This window comes from Piliocolobus tephrosceles, chromosome 2 (genome assembly GCF_002776525.5).
Source record: "Piliocolobus tephrosceles isolate RC106 chromosome 2, ASM277652v3, whole genome shotgun sequence".
NCBI lineage: Eukaryota > Metazoa > Chordata > Mammalia > Primates > Cercopithecidae > Piliocolobus > Piliocolobus tephrosceles.
In genome coordinates, this window is record NC_045435.1 from 95,123,962 (window position 1) to 95,145,374 (window position 21,413).

Sequence of the window (21,413 nt, forward strand, 5' to 3'; positions counted from 1 at the left end):
AAGTGTACTCATAGTGTTTAGACTGATCGCTGTCTGTCTTCATCTGTTTTCTGTTGCTATAATAGAATACCTGAGACTGAGTAATTTAAAACAAAAAGAAATATATTTTGTATAGTTCTGGATGCTGAGAAGTCCAAGATTGAGGGGCTGCATGTGGTGAGGGCCATCTTGCTATTGGAGACTCTTTGCAGAGTCCAAAAGCAGTGTAGGGCATCACATGGTGAAGGAGCTGAGCTTGCTAGCTCAGGTTTTTTTTCCTCCTCTTATGAAGTGACTAATATCCCATCCTAATGATCGCATCTAATCTTAACTACTTCTCAGAGTTCTCACCTCTCAAATACCATAGTTGGATTTCCCATCCTCTTATTGCCATTATAATGGGGATTAAGGTTCAGCATGAGTTTTGGAGGATACAAACATTTGAACTGTAAGACTGCTAATCAAAAACAGATATAACCAAAAGCACCTTGGAAAATGAGACTAGGTGTGTTGACAGTGGTTTACTTTATATCTTATGCACGTCTGTACTGTTACAATTCTAAAAATCATGTACAGTCATGCATTGCATAACTACAGCAGTGTGTTCTGTGATATACATCATTAGGCAGTTTTATCATTGTGTGAACACCATAGTGTGTACTTACACAAATCTAGATGGCATAGCCTACTATACACGTAGGCTGTATGGTACATATGGCCTGTTGCCCCTAGGCTACAAACATGTAGTGAATACTGTAGTCACTTATAACACAGAGGTGTAAGTATTTGTGTATTTAAACATAGAAGTATTGTGTATTTAAACATAGAAGAGATGTGGTAAACATATGATATAAAAGATAAAAGGTGATACACCTGTATAGGGCACTTACTATGGATAAAGCTTGCAGGACTGAAAGTTGCCCTGAGGGAGTCAGTGAGTGGGTGGTGAGTGAATGTGAAGGTGTAGGATGTTGCTGTACACTACTGTAGACGTTATAAACCCTGTACACTTAGGCTACACTCGATTTATAAAAAAAAAAAAAAAGAAAGAAACTTTTCTGGGTGCAGTGGCTCATGCTTGTAATTCCAGAACTCTGGGAGGCCAAGGCTGGTGGATCACCTGAGGTCAGGAGTTTGAGGCCAGCCTGGCCAGCTTGGTGAAACCCCATCTCTACTAAACATACAAAAATTAGCCAGGTGTGGTGACGGGCGACTGTAGTCCCAGCTACTCGGGAGGCTGAGGCAAGAGAATCACTTGAAGCGGGGAGTTGGAGGTTGCAGTGAGCCGAGATTGCACCAGTACAGTCCAGTCTGGGGGACAAGAGTGAGACTCCATCTCAAAAAAAAAAAAAAAAAGAAAGAAAGAAACATCCCTGTCTGACAGCTCTGAAGAGAGCAGTGGTTCTCCCAGCATGGCATTTGAACTCTGAGAATAGACTAGACAGACTGCCTCCTCAAGTGGGTCCCTGATGCCCGTGTAGCCTAACTGGGAGACACCTCCCAGTAGGGGCTGACAGACACCTCATACAAGTGGCTGCCCCTCTGGGATGAAGCTTCCAGAGGAAGGATCAGGCAGAAATATTTGCTATTCTGCAACATTTGCTGTTCTGCAGCCTCTGCTGTTGATACCCAGGCAAACAGGGTCTGGAGTGGACCTCCAGCAAACTCCAGCAAACCTGCAGCTGAGGGACCTGACTGTAAGAAGGAAAACTAACAAACAGAAAGGAATAGCATCAACATCAACAAAAAGGACATCTACACCAAAACCCCATCTGTAGGTCACCAAAATCAAAGAACAAAGGTAGATAAAACCAAAAAGATGGGGAGAAACCAGAGCAGAAAAGCTGAAAATTCCAAAAACCAGAGTTCCTCTTCTCCTCCAAAGGATCACAGCTCCTCTCTAGCAACAGAACAAAGCTGGATGGAGAATGACTTTGATGAGTTCACTGAAGTAGGCTTCAAAAACGCAGTAATAATAAACTTCTCTGAGCTAAAGGAGTGTGTTCTAACCCATCGCAAGGAAGCTAAAAACCTCGAAAAAAGGTTAGACGAATGGCTAACTAGAATAAACAGTGTAGAGAAGACCTTAAATGACCTGATGGAGCTGAAAACCATGGCACGAGAACTTTGTGATGCATGCACGAGCTTCAATAACCAATTCAATCCAGTGATTGAAGGTCAAATTAATGAAATAAACTGAGAAGACAAGTTTAGAGAAAAAAGAGTAAAAAGAAACGAACAAAGCCTCCAAGAAATATGGGTCTATGGAAAAAGACCGAATCTACGTTTGATTGGTGTACCTAAAAGTGATGAGGAGAATGGAACCTAGTTGGAAAACACTCTTCAGGATATTATCCAGGAGAACTTCCCCAACCTAGCAAGGCAGGCCAACATTCAAATTCAGGAAATACAGAGAACACCACAAAGATACTCCTCTAGAAGAACAATCCCAAGACACATAATTGTCAGATTCACCAAGGTTGAAATGAAGGAAAAGATGTTAAGGGCAGCCAGAGAGAAAGGTTGGGTTACCCACAAAGAGAAGCCCATAAAACTAACAGCAAATCTTTTGGCAGAAACCCTATGGGCCAGAAGAGAGTGGGGGCCAGTATTCAACCTTCTTAAAGAAAAGAATTTTCAACCCAGAATTTCATATCCAGCCAAACTAAGTTTTATAAGTGAAGGAGAAATAAAATCCTTTACAGACAAGCAAATGCTGAGAGATTTTGTCACTACCAGGCCTGCCTTACAACAAGAGCTGCTGAAGGAAGCACTAAACATGGAAACGAACAGCCAGTACCAACCACTGCAAAAACATGCCAAATTGTAAAGATCATCGATGCTATGAAGAAACTGCATCAAGTAATGGGCAAAATAACCAGCTAACGTAATAATGACAGGATCAAATTTACACATCACAATATTAACCTTAAATGTAAATGGGCTAAATGCTCCAATTAAAAGACACAGACTGGCAAATTGGATAAAGAATCAAGACCCATCAGTGTGCTGTATTCAGGAGACCCATCTCACATGCAGAGACACACATAGGGTCAAAAGAAAAAAGGGATGGAGGAAGATCTACCAAGCAAATGGAAAGCAAAAAAAAGCAGGGGTTGCAGTCTTACTCTCTGATGAAACAGACTTTGAACCATCAAAGATCAAAAGAGACAAAGAAGGCCATTACATAACAGCAAAAGGATCAATTCAACAAGAAGAGCTAACTATCGGAAATATATATGCATCCAATACGGGATCACCCAGATTCACAAAGCAAGTCCTTAGAGACCTTCAAAGAGACTTAGACTCCCACACAATAATAATGGGAGACTTTAACACCCCACTGTCAATATTAGACAGATCAACGAGACAGAAGGTTAACAAGGGTATACAGGACTTGAACTCAGCTCTATACCAAGCAGAACTAATAGACATCTACAGAACTCTCCACCCCAAATCAACAGAATTTACGTTCTCCTCAGCACCACATCACACTTATTCTAAAACTGACCACATAATTGGAAGTAAAGCACTTCTCAGCAAATATAAAAGATTCAACAAACTGTCTCTCAGACCACAGTGGAATCAAACTAGAACTCAGGATTAAGAAACTTACTCAGAACTGCTCAACTACATGGAAACTGAACAACCTGCTCCTGAATGACTGCTGGGTAAATAACGAAATGAAAGCAGAAATAAAGATGTTCTTTGAAACCAGTGAGAAGAAAGACACAATGTACCAGAATCTCTGGGATACATTTAAAGCAGTGTTTAAAGGGAAATTTATAGCACTAAATACCCACAACAGAAAGCAGGAAAGATCTAAAATCAACACCCTAACATCACACTTAAAAGCACTAGAGAAGCAAGAGCAAAGACACTCAAAAGCTAGCAGAAGGCAAGAAATAACTAAGAGCAGAGCAGAACCAAAGGAAATAGAGAAACACAAAACCCTTCAAAAAATGAATGAATCCAGGAGCTGGTTTTTTGAAAAGATCCACAACTTAATAGACAACTAGCAAGATTAATATAGAAGAAAAGAGAGAATATCAAATAGACACAATAAAAAATGATAAAGGGGAATATCACAACAGATCCCACAGAAACACAAGCTACCATCAGTGAATACTATAAACACCTCTATGCAAATAAACTAGAAAATCTAGAAGAAATGGATAAATTCATGGACACTATACCCTTCCAAGACTAAACCAGGAAGAAGTTGAATCTCTGAATACAGCAATACCAGGCTCTGAAATTGAGGCAATAATTAGTAGCCTACCAACCAAAAAAAGTCCAGGACAAGATGAATTCACAGCTGAATTCTACCAGAGAGGTACAAAGAGGAGCTGGTACCATTCCTTCTGAAACTATTCCAATCAATGAAAAGAGGGAATCCTCCCTAACTCATTTTATGAGGCCAGAATCATCCTGATACCAAAACTTGGCAGAGACACAATAAAAAAAGAGAATTTTAGACCAATATCCCTGATGAGCATTGATGCAGAAATCCTCAATAAAATAATGGCAAACCAAATCCAGCAGCACATCAAAAAGCTTATCTACCATGATCAAGTGGGCTTCATCCCTGGGATGCAAGGCTGGTTCAGCATACACAAATCAATAAGTGTAATCCATCACATAAATAGAACCAGTAACAAAAACCACATGATTATCTCAATAGATACAGAAAAGGCCTTTGACAAGATTGAACAGACCTTTATGCTAAAAACTCTCAATAAACTAGGTATTGAAGGAATGTATCTCAAAATAGTAAGAGCTATTTATGACAAACCCACAGTCAGTATCATACTGAATGGGTAAAAACTGGAAGCATTCCTTTTGAAAACTGGCACAAGACAAGGATGCCCTCTCTCCCCACTCCTATTCAACATAGTGTTTGAAGTTCCAGCCAGGTCAATCAGGCAAGATAAAGAAATAAAGGGTATTCATTAGGAAAAGAGGAAATCAAATCGTCCCTGTTTGCAGATGACATGATTGTATATTTAGAAAACCCCATTATCTCAGCCTAAAATCTCCTTAAGCTGATAAGCAACTTCAGCAAAGTCTCAGGATACAAAATCAATGTGCAAAAATCACAAGCATTCCTATACACCAATAAGAGAAAAACAGAGAACCAAATCATGAGTGAACTCCCATTCACAATTGCTACAAAGAGAATAAAATACCTAGGAATCCAACTTACAAGGGATGTGAAGGACCTCTTCAAGGAGAACTACAAACGACTGCTCCATGAAATAAAAGAGAACACAAACAAATGGAAAAGCATTCCATGCTCATGGATAGGAGAATCAATATTGTGAAAATGGCCCTACTGTCCAAGGTAATTTATAGATTCAATGCCATCCCCATCAAACTACCAATGTCTTTCTTCACAAAATTGGAAAAAACTACTTTAAAGTTCATATGGAATCAAAAAAGAGCCCTCATTGCCAAGATAATCCTAAGCAAAAAGAACAAAGCTGGAGGCTTCACGCTACCTGACTTCAAATTATACTACAAGGCTACAGTAACCAAAACAGCATGATACTGGCACCAAAACCGATATATAGACCAATGGAACAGAACAGAGGCCTCAGAAATAACACCACACATCTACAACCATCTGATCTTTGACAAACCTGACAAAAGCAATGGGGAAAGGGTTTCCTATTTAATAAATGGTGCTGGGAAAACTGCTAGCCATATGTAGAAAGCTGAAACTGGATCCCTTCCTTACACTTTATAGAAAAACTAATTCAAGATGGATTAAAGTCTTAAATGTTAGACCTAAACCCATAAAAACCCTAGAGGAAAACCTAAGCCAATACCATTCAGGACATAGGCATGGGCGAAGACTTCATGATTAAAACACCAAAAGCAATGGCAACAAAAGCCAGAATAGACAAATGGGATCTAATTAAACTAAAGAGCTTCTGCAAAAGAAACTACCATCAGAGTGAATAGGCAAGTACAGAATGGGAGAAAATCTTTGCAATCTACCCATCTGACAAAGGGCTAATATCCAGAATCCACAAAAGAAGTTAAACAAATTTACAAGAAAAAAACAACCCCATCAAAAAGTGGGCAACGTATATGAGCAGACACTTCTCAAAAGAAGACATTTATGCAGCCAAGGACACATGAAAAAGTGCTCATCATCACTGGCCATCAGAGAAATGCAAATCAAAACCACAATGAGGTAACATCTCATGCAAGTTAGAATGGTGATCATTTAAAAATCAGGAAGCAACAGGTGCTGGAGAGGATGTGGAGAAATAGGAACACTTTTACACTGTTGGTGGGAGTGTAAATTAGTTCAACCGTTGTGGAAGACAGTGTGGCAATGCCTCAAGGATCTAGAACTAGAAATACCATTTGACCCAGCGATCCCATTACTGGGTATATACCCAAAGGATTATAAATCATGCTGCTATAGAGACACATGCACACGTATGTTTATGGCAGCACTATTCACAATAGCAAAGACTTGGAACCAACCTAAATGTCCATCAATGATAGACTGGATTAAGAAAATGTGGCATATATACACCATGGAATACTGTGCAGCCATCAAAAGGGATGAGTTCATGTCTTTTGCAGGGACATGGATGAAGCTGGAAACCATTATTCTTAGCAAACTCTCACAAGAACAGAAAACTAAACCCCACATGTTCTCACTCATAGGTAGGAATTGAACAATGAGAACACTTGGACACAGGGTGGGGAACATCATGCACTGGGGCATGTTGGGGGGTGGGGAGCTGGGGGAGGGAGAGTGTTAAGAGAAATACCTAATGTAAATGACGAGTTGATGGGTGCAGCAAACCAGCATGGCACATGTATACCTATGTAACAAACCTGCACGTTGTGCACATGTACCCTAGAATCTAAAGTATATTTTAAAAAGTTTTTTCTTTGTTCCATACGAATTTAGCTTACTATAATTTTTAAACTTCATAACTTAAAAAACCTTTTCTACTTGTTGACTCTTTTGTATAACACTTAGCTTGGAACACAAGCACATGGTGTAGCTTTATGTCCTTATTCTATAAGCTTTTTGTTGTTGTTGTTTTTATTGTTTTGTTTTTTTGAGACAGAGTCCCACTCTGTTGCCCTGGCTGGAGTGCATTTAGGTGATCACGGCTCACTGCAGCCTGAACTCCCTGAGCTCAGGTAGGAGGCTACCTCAGCCTCTCTAGCAGCTGGGACTACAGGCGCATGCCCCCATGCCCAGCTAATTAGTTAATTAATTTATTATTGTTATTATTATTTTGTAGAGACAGGGTTTCATCATCTTGCTTAGGCTGGTCTTGAACTCTTAGGCTTAAGTGATCTGCCACCCTCGGCCTCCCAGAATGCTGCTGAGATTATAAGTGTGAGCTACTGTACCTGGCTGCTTTTTTCTATATTTAAATTTAATTAATTTTTTTTTTACTTTTTAAACTTTTGTGTTAAAAACTACAACAAAATCATGCAAATTAACCTTTACCTAAATAGGATCAGGATCATCAAGATGCCACTAGGTGACAGGAAATTTTCAACTTTATTATAATTTTATGGGGCCATCATCATTTAGGCGGTCTACTGTTGACTGAAGCGTCATTATGCAGTGCATGACTGTATATCGTTCTCTCTTATGTTAATAAAATAGAAGCTATCAACTGGAATTTTTCACAGGAATAAGGCTTGGGACAAAATCTGTCACTGAATAAAATTACCAACTCACTGTTCTAGTTTCCCCCTGCCCACCCAAGAATTTAGAGTTCTGTTTCTTTTTTTTTTTTTTTTTAAGACAGTCTCACTCTGTTGCTCAGGCTGGAGTGCCGTGGTGATATCTCTGTCCAGGGCAACTTCCACCTCCCAGGGTCCAGCAATTCTCCTGCCTCAGCCTCCCAAGTAGCAAGGATTACAGGCACCCACCACCATGCCTGGCTAATTTTTGTATTTTTAGTAGAGACGGTGTTTCATTATGTTGGCCAGGCTGGCATCGAACTCCTGACCTCAGGTTATCTGCCACCTGGGCCTCCCAAAGTGCTGGGACTATAGGCGTGAGCCACCGCTCCCGGCCTAGAATTCTGTTTCTACGTGGTCATTATATTTCAATGCTAGTAATATTTTTTTCCTCCCCTAAGAAAAATATGCACTTACCCGCTGTGATAAATATTGCCAACAGTTGTGGGGCTTTGGTATATAGAGATCAGCAACATGCTATTCTGTTTTATGGATGTAGCATAGTTTATTTAACCAGGGCTTCAGTGGTAGATATGTGTTGTTGCAATATTTTGCTGTTACAGACAGTTCTACAATGAATAGCTTTATATATGTATCCCTTCACACAGGAGCAGGATATTTATAGGAGAAATTCCTGGAATTGGAATTGTTAGATCAAAGGATATATACGTATGTAATTTTTGTAGATAATGACAGGCTGCTCTAAGTGATGTGACAATTTAAATTTCCACAAGAGCACATGAGGTTGCTTGTCTTTGGACCTACGAGCATGTTTTGCTTTCCCATTTGTTCAAGGCACTTGTATGTTCTTCAGAGATTTTTTTGTAGTTTTCTTTACATAGGTCTTGTGCATTTCTTGTTAAGTTTATGTCTTCCTAAGTGTTGTATCTTTTTTTTGCATTCAATAGAAATGAGGACTTTTCTACCATTATATATTCCAATTTATTTTTAAATTATTTTATTTTATTTGACTTTATTTTAGAGACAGAGTCTCAATGTGTTACCCAGGCTGGAGTGCAGTAGCACAATCAGAGCTTATTGCAGCCTTGAACTCCTGGCCTCAAGTGATCCTCCCGCTTCAGCCTCCCAAGTAACTAGGACAACAGGCACATGCCACCATGCCTGGCTAATTTTTTTCCTTTTTTTTGATGGAGACAGGGTCTTGCTATGTTAACCATGGTGGTCTCAAACTCCTGGCTTCAAGTGATCTTTCCACCTCAGACTTTTAAAGCACTGGTTGATATTACAGGTGTGAGCCACCATGCCTGGCTGCAATTTGTTGTTTTAAATATGTTTGAAAGTTTTTGATTTCTGTATATGCAATTTTGTAACTACATTGATTCTTTTATTATTTTTAGGTGATTTTCTTAGTTTTCCAGTCATATAATAATTGCAAATAATGATGATTTTCTTTCCAATTTTTATGATGCTACTTTTCCCCTCTGGTCTAATTACAGGATTCAAAGAGAGTGGGGTAGAAGATGGGTTGGATTTGTCTGAGGATCTTTTTTTCTGGTTAAGGATGTACTCTTCTATTTTAATTTTATTTTTGTTTCTTTTGTAATCAGGAATAATGACTTTTATAATATGCTTTTTTGGCCTCTATAGAAATGATCAAATAATTTTTCCTTGAATCTATTTATATAATGGTTTATATTTAATCGGTTACCTAACTTTGAACCTATCCTAGTGTTTGAGTCAGTAACCACACTTATGATATACAGTTCTTTAATTGTGCTACTTTGGTTCTTTGCAAATATTTTATTTAGGATTTTTCATTGCCATTCATTGGTGTGATTGGTCTGTGATTTTGTTTGTTCATTTTTGATGGGAGAAAAACATTCTTCGCCCAGATTTTAATATTAATGCTATATTGCTTCATTAAAAAAAAATTTTTTTTCCTGTTTCTGTATTTCTGGAAAGTTGATGTATTATTGGAATTATCTACTCCTTAAAAGTTTGGGCCGGTCGCGGTGGGTCATGCCTGTAATCCCAGCACTTTGGGAGGCTGAGGTGGGCAGATCACGAGGTCAGCAGGTGGAGACCATCCTGGCTAACACAGTGAAACCCTGACTCTATTAAAAACACAAAAATTAGTCAGGCATGGTGGCATGTGCCTGTAGTCCCAGCTACTTGGGAGGCTGAGTCAGGAGAATCGCTTGAACCTGGGAGGTGGAGGTTGCAGTGAGCCGGGATTGTGCCACTGCACTCTAGCCTGGGTGATAGAGCTAGACTCCATTTCAAAAAAAAGAAGTTTGGTAGAGTTTCTTCTTGAAGTCATCTGGCTGGTGCTCTCTTTTTGTGGTATGATAGTAGTGATAGCTCTGTGATAATTTTCTCTATTTCTATAGTAATAATGAAACTTTAAAAAAAATTTCCATCTCTTTTAGAATCAGCTCTAGTAAATTATATTTTCCTGGAAATTTTTATTTCCTACACACTTTCAATTCTATTTACACAGAGTTGAACAAAACTAGTTCTTTTAAATCTTTTATTTTCCTACATTTCAGAAGTTACTGCACTATTATCATTTCTTGTATAATGTATTTGTATTTTTTAAAAACTTTTAATTTCAGGGATACAAGTGGAGGTTTGTTATATAGATAATAAAATTGTGTCATGGGAGTTTATTGTACAGGTTATTTCATCAGTCTGCTATTAAGCCTAGTATTCATTAGTCATTTTTCCCGATCCTCTTTCTCTTCCCACCCTCCACCCTCTGAAAGGCCCAGGATGTGGTATTCTCTGTATGTCCAAGTATTCTCATCTTTTAGCTCCTACTTATGAGAATACACAGTATTTGGTTTTCTGTTCCTGTGTTAGTTTGCTAAAGACAATAGCCTCCAGCTCCATCCGTGTCCCCCTGCAGAGGATATGATCTTGTTTTTGTTTTGATGGCTGCATAACATTCCATGATGTACCATGTTTTCTTTATCCAGTCTATCATTGATGGGCATTTAGGGTGATTCTATGTCTTAACTATTGTGAATAGTGCTGCAGTGAACATATGTGTGCATGTGTCTTCATAATTGAATGATTTATATTCCTTTGGTTGTATACCCAGTAATGGGATTGCTGGGTTGAATGGCATGTCTATATTTGAGCCTTTGAGGAATCACCACAGTCTTCCACAACGGCTGAATTCATTTACCCTCCCACTAGTATAAGTGCTCCTTTTTCTCCACAACCTTGCTAGCATCTCTTATTTTTTGACTTTTTAATAATAGCCATTCTGACTGGTGTTAGATAGTATTTCATTGTGGTTTGATTTGCAGTTCTCTAATGATCAGTGATGAGCTTTTTCCATGTTTGTTGGTTGCATGTATGTCTTCCTTTAAAAGTGCCTGTTCATGTCCTTTGCCTCCTTTTTAATGGGGTTGCTTTTTTTTTTTTTTTTTGTACATTTGTATAAGTTCCTTATAGATGCTGGACATTAGGCCTTTGTCAGATGCATAGTTTGAAAAATTTGTACTTTTGCATTTTTATCAAGTAGTTATAATCATGGTTTTACTAGAATGTGTGTGTATTTTTTTCAAATCAGTTTTAGGATTTACTTCTTAATGTTACTTTTTTCAAAAGTCAATTTCTGTTTTTACCTATTAATCCTTTGTGCTTCATGAATTTGTTTTGTCCTTCTTTTTCTTGGTTCTTGGATATGATACTTAACTCTGATGCATGAATTTTCAAGTGTTACCTTATTTATACCTTACTCAGAAATTCTAATCTGTAGTGCTTTGATCATTTTTCTTTTCCATATATATTTCAGTTTTGGTGTATATTCTCTCACTGAGTCTAGAGTTGCCTTGAAATGAAGGCATTTTTATGCTGAAAAGGGTTTTTTGTTTTATTAATTTTATTTCTACTATTAAAATTTATTTTTATTGATGCATAATATTTGTACACATTTATAGGGTACCTGTGATATTTTGATACATACATAGAATGTGTAATGATCCAATCAGGGTATTTAGGATATTTATCACCCCATTTCTTTGTGTTGGGAACATTTCAAATCTTCTCTTTTACCTACTTTGAAATACACAATATATTGTTAACTGTACGCACCCTATGGTGACGTCAACCACTAGAACTTATTCCTTCCATCTAGGTATGTGTTTGTACCCATCAGTCTACCTCTCTGTATACGCCTGCCCACCAATGCTTACCCTTCCCAGCCTCTGGTAACTATCATCCCACTTTCTACCTACATGAGATCAACTTTTTTAGATTGCACATATGAATGAGAACACGTGATACTTGTCTTTCTGTGCCTGGCTGATTTCACTTAACGTGATGACCTCCACCTCCATCCATGTTGCTGCAAATGATACAATTTCATTCTCTTTTACGGCTGAATAGTATTCCATCATGTAAAGATATCATATTATCTTTATCCATTCATCTGTAGACTGAATGTGATATCTATGCGTGGATGGAATACTATTTGATTGATTCCGTGTCTTGGCTATTGTGAATAGTGCTGCAGTAAACAAAGCGGTGCAGGTATCCCTTTGATATACTGATTTCTTTTCCTTTGGATAAATACCCAGTAGTGAGATTGCTGGATCAAGTGGTACTTCCATGGAACTGGAGGTTATTATGTTAAGTGAAATAAGCTAGGAATGGGAAGACAAACTTCACATGTTCTCAGTTATTTGAGGGAGCAAAGAATTAAAACAATTGAACTTATGGAGGTAGCTAGTAGAATGAAGGTTACCAGAGTCTGGGAATGATAGTGGGTTGTGGTGGTGGGGGAAGTGGGGATGGCTAATGGTTACCAATAAGATAGTTAGAATGAATAAGACCTAGTATTTGCTAGCACAACAGTGTGGCTGTAATAAAAAATAATTTAATTGTATATTTAAAAATAATTAAAAGAGTATAATTGGATTTTCTGTAACACAAAGGATAAATGCTTGATGGGATGGATGCCCCATTTACTCTGATGTGGTTATTATGCATTGCATGCCTATATCAAAATATCTTATGTACACTGTAAATATATATACCTACTATGTATTCACACACAAAAAAAGAAATCTCATTTTTCATAATGGCCGTGTTAATTGACATTCCTGTCAATGGCGTATAAGAGTTCCCTCTTCTTTGCATCCTCTCCAGCATCTGTTGTTTTTTGTCCTTTTGGTAGTAGCCATTCTAACTGGAGTAAAAAGATAGTATCTCATTTGTGGGTTTGATTTGCATTTTCCTAATAATTAGTGATGTTAAGCATTTTGTCATATACCTGTTGGCAGTTTTTATGTCTTCTTTTGAGAAGTGTCTCTTACAATTCTTTGCCTATGTTTTAATGGAATTATTATTGTTCTGTTGAGTTGAGTTCCTTTTATATTTTGGATATTAGTTACTTGTCAGATGAATAGTTAGAAAATATTTTCTCCCCTCCAAAAAGTTGTCTGTTCAGTCTATAGATTGTTTCCTTTGCTGTGCAGAAGCTTTCAAGTTTAATACAGTCACATTTGTCTGTTTTTGTTTTTGTTGCCTATGCTTCTGATGTCTTAGTCATAAAATATTTGCCTAGACTGATGTCCTGAAGAATTATCTCTCTATATTTTTTTCTAGCAATATTATGGTTTCTGATCTTATGGTTAAGTCTTTGACCTATCTTGAGTTGATTTTTGTATATGGTGAGAGATAAGAGTTAAGTTTTATTCTTCTGCATATAAATATCCAATTTTCCCAGCACCATTTGTTGAAGGAGTCCTATCTCCAATGTATGTTCTTGGCATCATTGTTGAAAATCAGTTTGGCTGTGAATACATGAATTTATATCTGGGATCTCCATTCTGCCCCATTGGTCTATATGTCTGATTTTATACCAATACTATGTTGTTTTGGTTACCGTAGCCTTGTAATGTATTTTGAAGTCAGGTAGTATGATGCCTCCAGCCTTTTCTGTTGTTGTTGTTGCTGTTTTTCTTTTCCTTCAGAATTGCTTTGGCTATTTGGGCTCTTTTTTGGTTCCATATGAATTTAGGAATTTTTTTCTATTTCTGTAAAAAATGGCATCAGTACTTTGATAAGAATTGCTATAACTCTGAATATAGCTTTTGGCAGTATGATCATTTTAACAATATTAATTCTTCTAACCCATAAGCATAGGATGTTTTTCCATTTATTTTTGTCCTCCTCAGTTTCTTAGTGTTTTCAAGTGTTCCTTTTAGAGGTGTTTTACCTCCTTGGTTAAATTTATTCCTAGGGTTTTTTTTAGCTGTTGTAAGTGGGTTGCCTTTTTGAATTTTTTTTCCTCAGCTGGTTTATTATTAGTGTATAGAAACACTACTGATTTTTATATAGTGATTTTTGTGTTCTACAACTTTACTAAATTTATCAGATCCAAGAATTTTTTTTGGTGGAGTGATTAGTTATTTTTAGATATAAGATTATATCATGAGCAAAGAGGGACAATTTGACTTCTGCTTTTCCTGTTTGGGTGCTTTTTATTTCTTTCTCTTGTCTGATTGCTCTGGCTAGGATTTCCAGTAATATGTTGAACAGGAGTGGTGAAAGTGGGCATCCTTTTTTGTTCCAGTTCTTAAAGGAAAGGCTTTCAGCTTTCCACCATATGGCATGATGTTAGCTGTTGGTTTGTCATATTTGGCCTTTGTTATTACATATTGAGGTATGTTCCTTTAGTGCCTAGTTTGTTGAGAGTTTTTATCATGAAGAGATATTGAACCACGTTAATACCTTTTCTGCATTGTTTGAGATGATCACATGGTTTTAATCCTTCCTTCTGTGAGATGTTGTATCACATTTATTGATTTGCATATGTTGAATCATCCATGCATCCCTGGGATGAATCCCACTTGGTCACAGTGCATTGTCTTTTTGCTGTTCTGTTGGATTCTGTTTGCTAGTGTTTTGTTGAAGATTTTTGTGTCTATGTTCATCAGGGCTATTGGCCTGTAGAGTTTTTTTGTAGTTGTGTTCTTATCTGGATTTGGTATCAGGGGAATGCTGGCCTTGTGGAATAAATTAGGGAGAATTATCTTCTTTTTATTTCTTTACAATATTTGGTGGAGAATTGGTGTTAATTCTTCTTTGAAAGTTTGGTAGAATTCGGCAGTGAAGTGATCTGGTCCTGGTCTTTTCTTGCGGGAAGATTTATTGTTATTGATTTAATCTCATTACTCATTATTGATCTATTCAGGTTTTCTATTTTTCCTGATTCAATCTTGGTAGTTGTCTATGTCTAGGAATTTGTCTGTTTTCTCTAGGTTTTCCAGGTTGTTAGTGTATAGCTGCTCATAATCATCTCTGATCTTTTGTATTTCTAGAGCAACAGTTGTAATGTTTCCTTTTTCATTTCTGATTTTGTTTATTTGGATCTTCTTCCTTTTTTCTTGTTTAGTGTTGCTAGTGGGTTTTTTATTTTTATTTTTTTAAAAATGCAAACTTTTCCTTCTGTTGATCCTTTATACTTTTTTGTCTCTTTTTCTTTTTAGTTCTAGTATGATCTTTATTATTTCCTGTTACTAATTTTAGTTTTGGTTTGTTCTTGCTTTTCCTGTTACTTTAGGTGTGTTGTTAGATTGTTTATGTGAAGTCTTTCTACTTTTTAATGTAGATGTGTTATTGCTATAAACTTCCCTCATAGCACTGCTTTTGTTGTATCCCATACGTTTTGGTATGTTGTATTTCAATTATCATTTGTTTCAGTAACTTTTGTTTGCTTGTTTTTTTTCTTTTTTGTTTCCTGATTTCTTCACTTAACTGTGGTCATTCAGGAGCATATTGATTTCCATGTATTTGTATAGTTTCCAATATTCTTTTTGGTATTGACTTCTAGTTTTGCTCCATTATGCTCTGAGAAGATACTTGATATGATTTTGATTTTTAAAATTTGTTGAGACTTGTTTTGTGGCCTAACATTTTCTATCCTGGAGAATGTTTTATGTGCTGATGAGAAGAATGTATATTCTGCAGTTTTTGGATTAAGTGTTCTGCAAATGTATGTTAGGTCCATTTTATCTAAAATACAGTTTAAATCCAGTGTTTTGTTGTTGATTTTTCTGTCTGGATTATCTGTATAATAATGAGAGTGATATGTCAAAATCCCCAACTATTGTATTAACATCTATTAATATCTCTCCCCTTGATCTAATATTTACTTTATATATCTGGGTTCTGTGGCATTGGGTATGTATATATTTAGAATTGTTATATCCACTTGCTGAAATGATCCTTTTATCATTATGTAATGATGTTGTTTCTTTTTAGTGTTTTTGACTGAAGGTCTATTTTATCTTATATAAATGTAGCTACTTTTGCTTGCTTTTGGCTTTTGTTCACAAGGGGTATCTTTTTCCATACCTTTACTTTTCGTTTATATGTATGTTTAGAGGTGAAATACATTTCTTGTAGACAGCAAGATGGTTCATGGTTTTTAAAATTCATTTGGCTAGTCTATACCTTTTAAGTGGGGAGTTTAATCCATTTATATTCAAGGTTATTATTGATAGGTAAGGATTTATTTCAGTCATTCTGTTATTTATCTTCTGGTTGTTTTGCATATCTTTTGTTTCTTTCTTTGTCTTTTATTGTTTATTGAAGTTAATAACTACTTAGGCTTTATGTTTTATTCACATTTGAGTTTTATCTGCTTCTCATTTTTGTGTTTGGTCTAACAGTAAGTTTTATACTTCTGTGATGGTAAATATTATCCATTCACTTTCATATGTAGGATTCCTGTAAGCATTTTTGAAAAATTTTTTTTTGTGACTGGTCTAGTGGTAATGAGCTCTTAGTTTGTGTTTGTCTGCTAAAGATTTTATTTATCTTACATTTTGAAGGATAGATTTGCTGGGCATAGTATTCTTAGCTCACAGGGTTTTTGTTGTTGTTTTCTCTTCTCTTTTTTTTTTTTTTTTTTTTGGCACTTCAAATATATCATCCAATTGTCTCCTGACTGTAGACTTTCTGCTGAGAAATCCAGTTAGGCTGATGGTCATTTCCTTATATGTGACTTGACACTTTTTTTTCTTACTATTTTTAGAATTCTCTGTTTTTCTTTGACTTTTGGCAGTTTGACTATAATGTGCCTTAGAAAAGACCTTTTTGGGTTGTATCTGATTGGGAATATTTGAGCTTCCTGTTTCTGGAATCTAAAGATCTTGCAAGACTTGGGAATTTTTCAGCTATTATTTTATTACATAGGTTTTCTATGCTGTTACCTATCTCTTCTACTTCTGGAACACCCAAAATTTGAATATTTACTGTCTTTATGGTGTCTGATATATCAGAGAAACTCTTTTCATTTTTTTTAATTTTTAATTTTTATTATTTTTATATCTGACTGGGTTATTTCAAGACCTTTCTTCAATTTCTAAAATTCTGTCTTCTTCTTTATATAGTCTGTTATTGAAGTTCTTGATTTAATTTTTATTCCATTCATTTAATTCTTCAGTTCCAGATTTTCTGTTTGGTCCTCCTTAATGGCAGCTATCTCTTTGTTGAAATTTCTCATTGATAGCATGAGTTGTTTTTCTAATTTGTTTTGTTCATCTGTATCCTCTTTTATTTCACTGAGCCTCTTTAATATCATTAGTTTGAATTCTTTTTTACAAATGCCTTTGATTTCTTTTTTGTTGGGATCTGTTACTAGAGTATTATTGCATTCCTTTGGTGGTGTCATGTTTTTTTTGCCTTTTCATTTTCCTTGTGTCCTTATGTTGATATCTATGCATCTTGTGTAACAGGCACTTCTTCCTATTTTTCAGATTGAATTTCTTAGGGGAAGAATTTTTTCGTGTAGATGTATCCGTAGTGTTGGTTGAGTAGGACACTTCAGCTTTGATTCTGGGTTCATGCAGTAGTATAGTATCTGTATTATTTCTTTGGCTGCAGTCAGCATCAGTGGTATCTGTGATTTCCTCTGTGGCTTAGGATGTGGTTGTTAGTGGAGGCAATGGTGATATTTTGCTGGGGGATGGAGATGCCAGCCAGGCTGGTATTCAGGCCCCAGTGGTGGTGGTGGTGGTGGTGGCAGTGACCTGAGGGTGCCTGTCTTTGGGTCCCTGGATGGTATAGGTGGGCACCAGTATTAGTGACTGTAGGTGGGTTAATTTATGGTCCTAAAGATGGCTTGCTCAGGTCCTGGCACTGGCAGTAGTGGGCAGGGAGGGTAGGTAGGTCATTTTTCCTCTGGGTAGTGTGCATGGCATCTGCAATGGCATTGGGGTGGTAAGCCAACTGTTTGGCTTTTGTGTGGCATATGCTGATGCTAGCAGTGGTAATGACATTCTGCACATGCTGGTCTCCAGGACCCCATGTGGCATGTGTGGGTGGATAGGGCAGGATAATCTCCAGGTCCTGAGACAGTGTGCTTGGGTGCTGGTGGCAGGTAGGCTTTGTCTTTTGTCAGGGTTTCTGGTGATGTATGTGCTTGCTCAGGGTGATAGATGGAGTGGGTCAGTCAGCAGGCCTCCAGGCAGAATGCACGGGCACTGGGGATTGGGGTGGGCTGGGTCCTGTGTCAGGCTTCCTGATGTGTATGTGTGCTTGGGGCAAGAGACAGGCTGAGATGATCCCCAGGCCCTTGGAGGTGTGCTCGGACACCTAGAGAGGTGACAGCAGGTGAAGCAGGGCCTTCCTCAGACTTTCTTTTTTTTTTTTTTTTTTGAGACGGAGTCTCGCTCTGTCGCCCAGGCTGGAGTGCAGTGGCTGGATCTCAGCTCACTGCAAGCTCCGCCTTCGGGGTTCATGCCATTCTCCTGCCTCAGCCTCCTGAGTAGCTGGGACTACAGGCGCCCGCCATCTCGCCCGGCTAGTTTTTTGTATTTTTTTTTTAGTAGAGACGGGGTTTCACCGTGTTAGCCAGGATGGTCTCGATCTCCTGACCTCGTGATCCGCCCGTCTCGGCCTCCCAAAGTGCTGGGATTACAGTCCTCAGACTTTCTAATAGTGCACATGGGCACAGGCTGTGGCGGGTGGAGCAGGGCATTCCCCAGGTTTCTGTGTGGTGTGCTCAGGTGGCAGCAGCAGTGGGCAAAATGAGCCTTTCCTCAAGCCCTGGATTGGTATTCTAGGGGGCTGGTCCCTAGGTCCCCTGAAGACACTTTAAAGTACATAGTAGCCCTGTTACTGTGGGGGTAGGAGTAGGTACAGGTTTGCCGTTGGTGGCAGCACCCCCGGTGGCAGGCAGGCAACTCTGTCTCTGGGGAGTGCATGTTTCGGCTCCCTTTGTCCCAGGAGCAGCTTCCCCTGCTGCAATGCTTGTTTTCATGGTGTAGGACACTGCATGGGCTAGAGTGCTGAAAACTGGCCATGTTATGGTTCCAGCCGGCATTGCATTGCTGCAACCCTCTGGGTGGATACTGAGGGATGTCAATAGGACTCCAGGGATGTAGAGATTTAGGGGCTGTTGGTCCCCAGGGCACAACGCAGTATGGTGGGAGCTGGGTGCTCAGAATGCCATTCTGCCGCTGCTTGGGTGAGTGTGTGGGACCCAGTGTTAAGTCCCTGTCTAGAGCAGTGCCATTGTCCAGACTCCAATTAGCTCACTCTACTAGTCTCAGGGCCTGTAAGAGTGAAGGGACTCTCCCATGGCTAGGGTTTGCAAGGGTCCACAGTGGGAATGTGGACTACTGGGATCTCTTAGCCTTTCCCTACACTGGGGAGCCTCTCTGGGCTCCAAGTTGATCCTGGATTGGCAGCAGTGGCTGCTTCACTTTTCTCTCTTTCTGTGCCTCAGGTGTTCCCTGTCCCTTCCCTGCTAAATTCGAGTGCTCTCTTAGATGCTCTAATCAACACATGCTTCTCTCCTTACTGTTTTGGTCCTTCCTTGTGGAGTACATGTGTGCCTTTAGTCAGCCATCTTGAAAGCCTCCCAGATATTTCTAGTTTTACTGCACTATGATCAGCAAATGTTGGGAGTACCATTTCTACTTTTTAAAATTTATTGATGTTACTTTGAACCTACTCTGTTCAATTTTCATGATTTATAATGTGCTCCCGAAAAGGTACATATTGACTTTCTTTTATGACAGTGACTGGTAGTAACATGCTCTCCCACTATCAGTGACAGTAAAACTCAACAAATTATGTGAAGCAACTGTTTTCAAGCAACCTGAGAACTGGAAATCAAGTTTTGAAAGTATTCATAGAAAAACTACTAATTATATCAAGGAGGGCAAGCAATACAAATGATAGCTGACCTCGTGTCAAAATCAACAGAGCCCAGAAGAGCAGGAAAACATCTTTTAAGAGACAGAATAGGGCTGCGGTCCTTGAGAGAAGTGAAACACATGAGGTGAACCTTGTGTTCACTCTGGCTTTTTTTTTTTGGCCTAGGGAGGGAAGTAGAATCTAAGTAGAAATAGAGTTATTGTTGAGGTGGGAAGGAAAAGACCAGTGTTTAGGGATGTGAGCTAGTGAGGATTAACAGGGCAAAGTATAAGAGAGGAGTGAGTTTCATAGAGGAATAGGGCCCAGAAACCTACATCGGAGTTTTCCACAGATTTTTGGTGAGGGCCGGGCTGTACCTGCACAGAGCAAGATTATGTTAGACCTCGCAGACGTGGGGTACATGTTGCAAAGCTGAGGGCTGAACTGACACGATGATAAGCAGTAATGAAAGATGTTAGAACCCCAATCTCACCACAGTGGCAGTCCTTGCTGTGCACCTGAGTAAAGCTAAACTAGCCTGAAATTAAGGGCTACTGTAGACCTGTTTTAGAATATGGGTCATGTCCGAAAGTAAGGGCTAAGTCCTTGGTCTAAGGATTAAATCAGTATAGATCTGTCCTAACAGAATAAAACTAAGCATTTTGGGGTCAAAAGAGCTACCAAGAATTTAACTGCCTGCCAGAACAAAAATCAGTACCACTAAAAAGAAGGTGACATAATCCAGATTTCCCACAACATATTATTCACAGTGACTAGCATAAACCAAAACTTATGGGATACAGAAATAATTTGAAGAATGTGACCCATAATAATAATGAAATATCAGCTGAAACAAAACCCAAGATTACCCAGATGTTGGAATTAACAGGCCAGAATTTTGAAAAAACTATTACAAATATATTCAAAGCCAAAAAGTAAACTTTATAAGTGAAGAGGTAGAAGATCTCATCAGAGTAATGAATCTATAAAGAAGAACCATATAAAAGTCTTAAAATGAAAAGTTCCATATTTAAAACAAAAAAATTCCCTGGCTGGGGCTTTTCAGCAGATTGAAAACCATAGAAGATTAATAGAAATTTTCCCATGTGAAGGACAGAGAAAGAAAATATTTAAAAAATTGAAAAAGCCTATGGGACAATTTCCAGGATTCTAATATATGTGTACCTTGGAATCCCAGAAACAGAAGAGAGAGAATGGGGCAGAATAAGAATTTAAAGAAGTAATGGCCAAGATCTTCACAAATTTGGTAAAGCATATTTGTCTACAGGTTTAGAAAGGTCAGAAAACCCTTGGAAGATTAAAAAGCAAATAAACAAAATTCACCTAAGCACACGGTAGTCAAACTCCTAAAAGTTGGAGATAAAATCTTGAAATATTCACAGAAAAATTATATATTACATAAAGGTAATGAATAATACAAATGGTGGCTGACCCTTGTCAGAAACAATGGAGGCCAGGGAAGCGGAAAACCATCTTTAAAGTGCCAGAAGAATAAAAAGTTGCCAATCTATATTTTTATATCTCCAGAAAATATCTTTTAAAATGAAGTTGAA

The 21,413-nt window shown here is 38.1% G+C and overlaps 1 protein-coding gene across 4 annotated transcripts in view; it reads left to right on the forward strand.

The window, feature by feature from the left end:
- Window positions 1–21,413, forward strand: part of ULK4 (unc-51 like kinase 4) — a 711,191-nt gene that overhangs the window by 396,564 nt on the left and 293,214 nt on the right. The window lies entirely within an intron of this gene.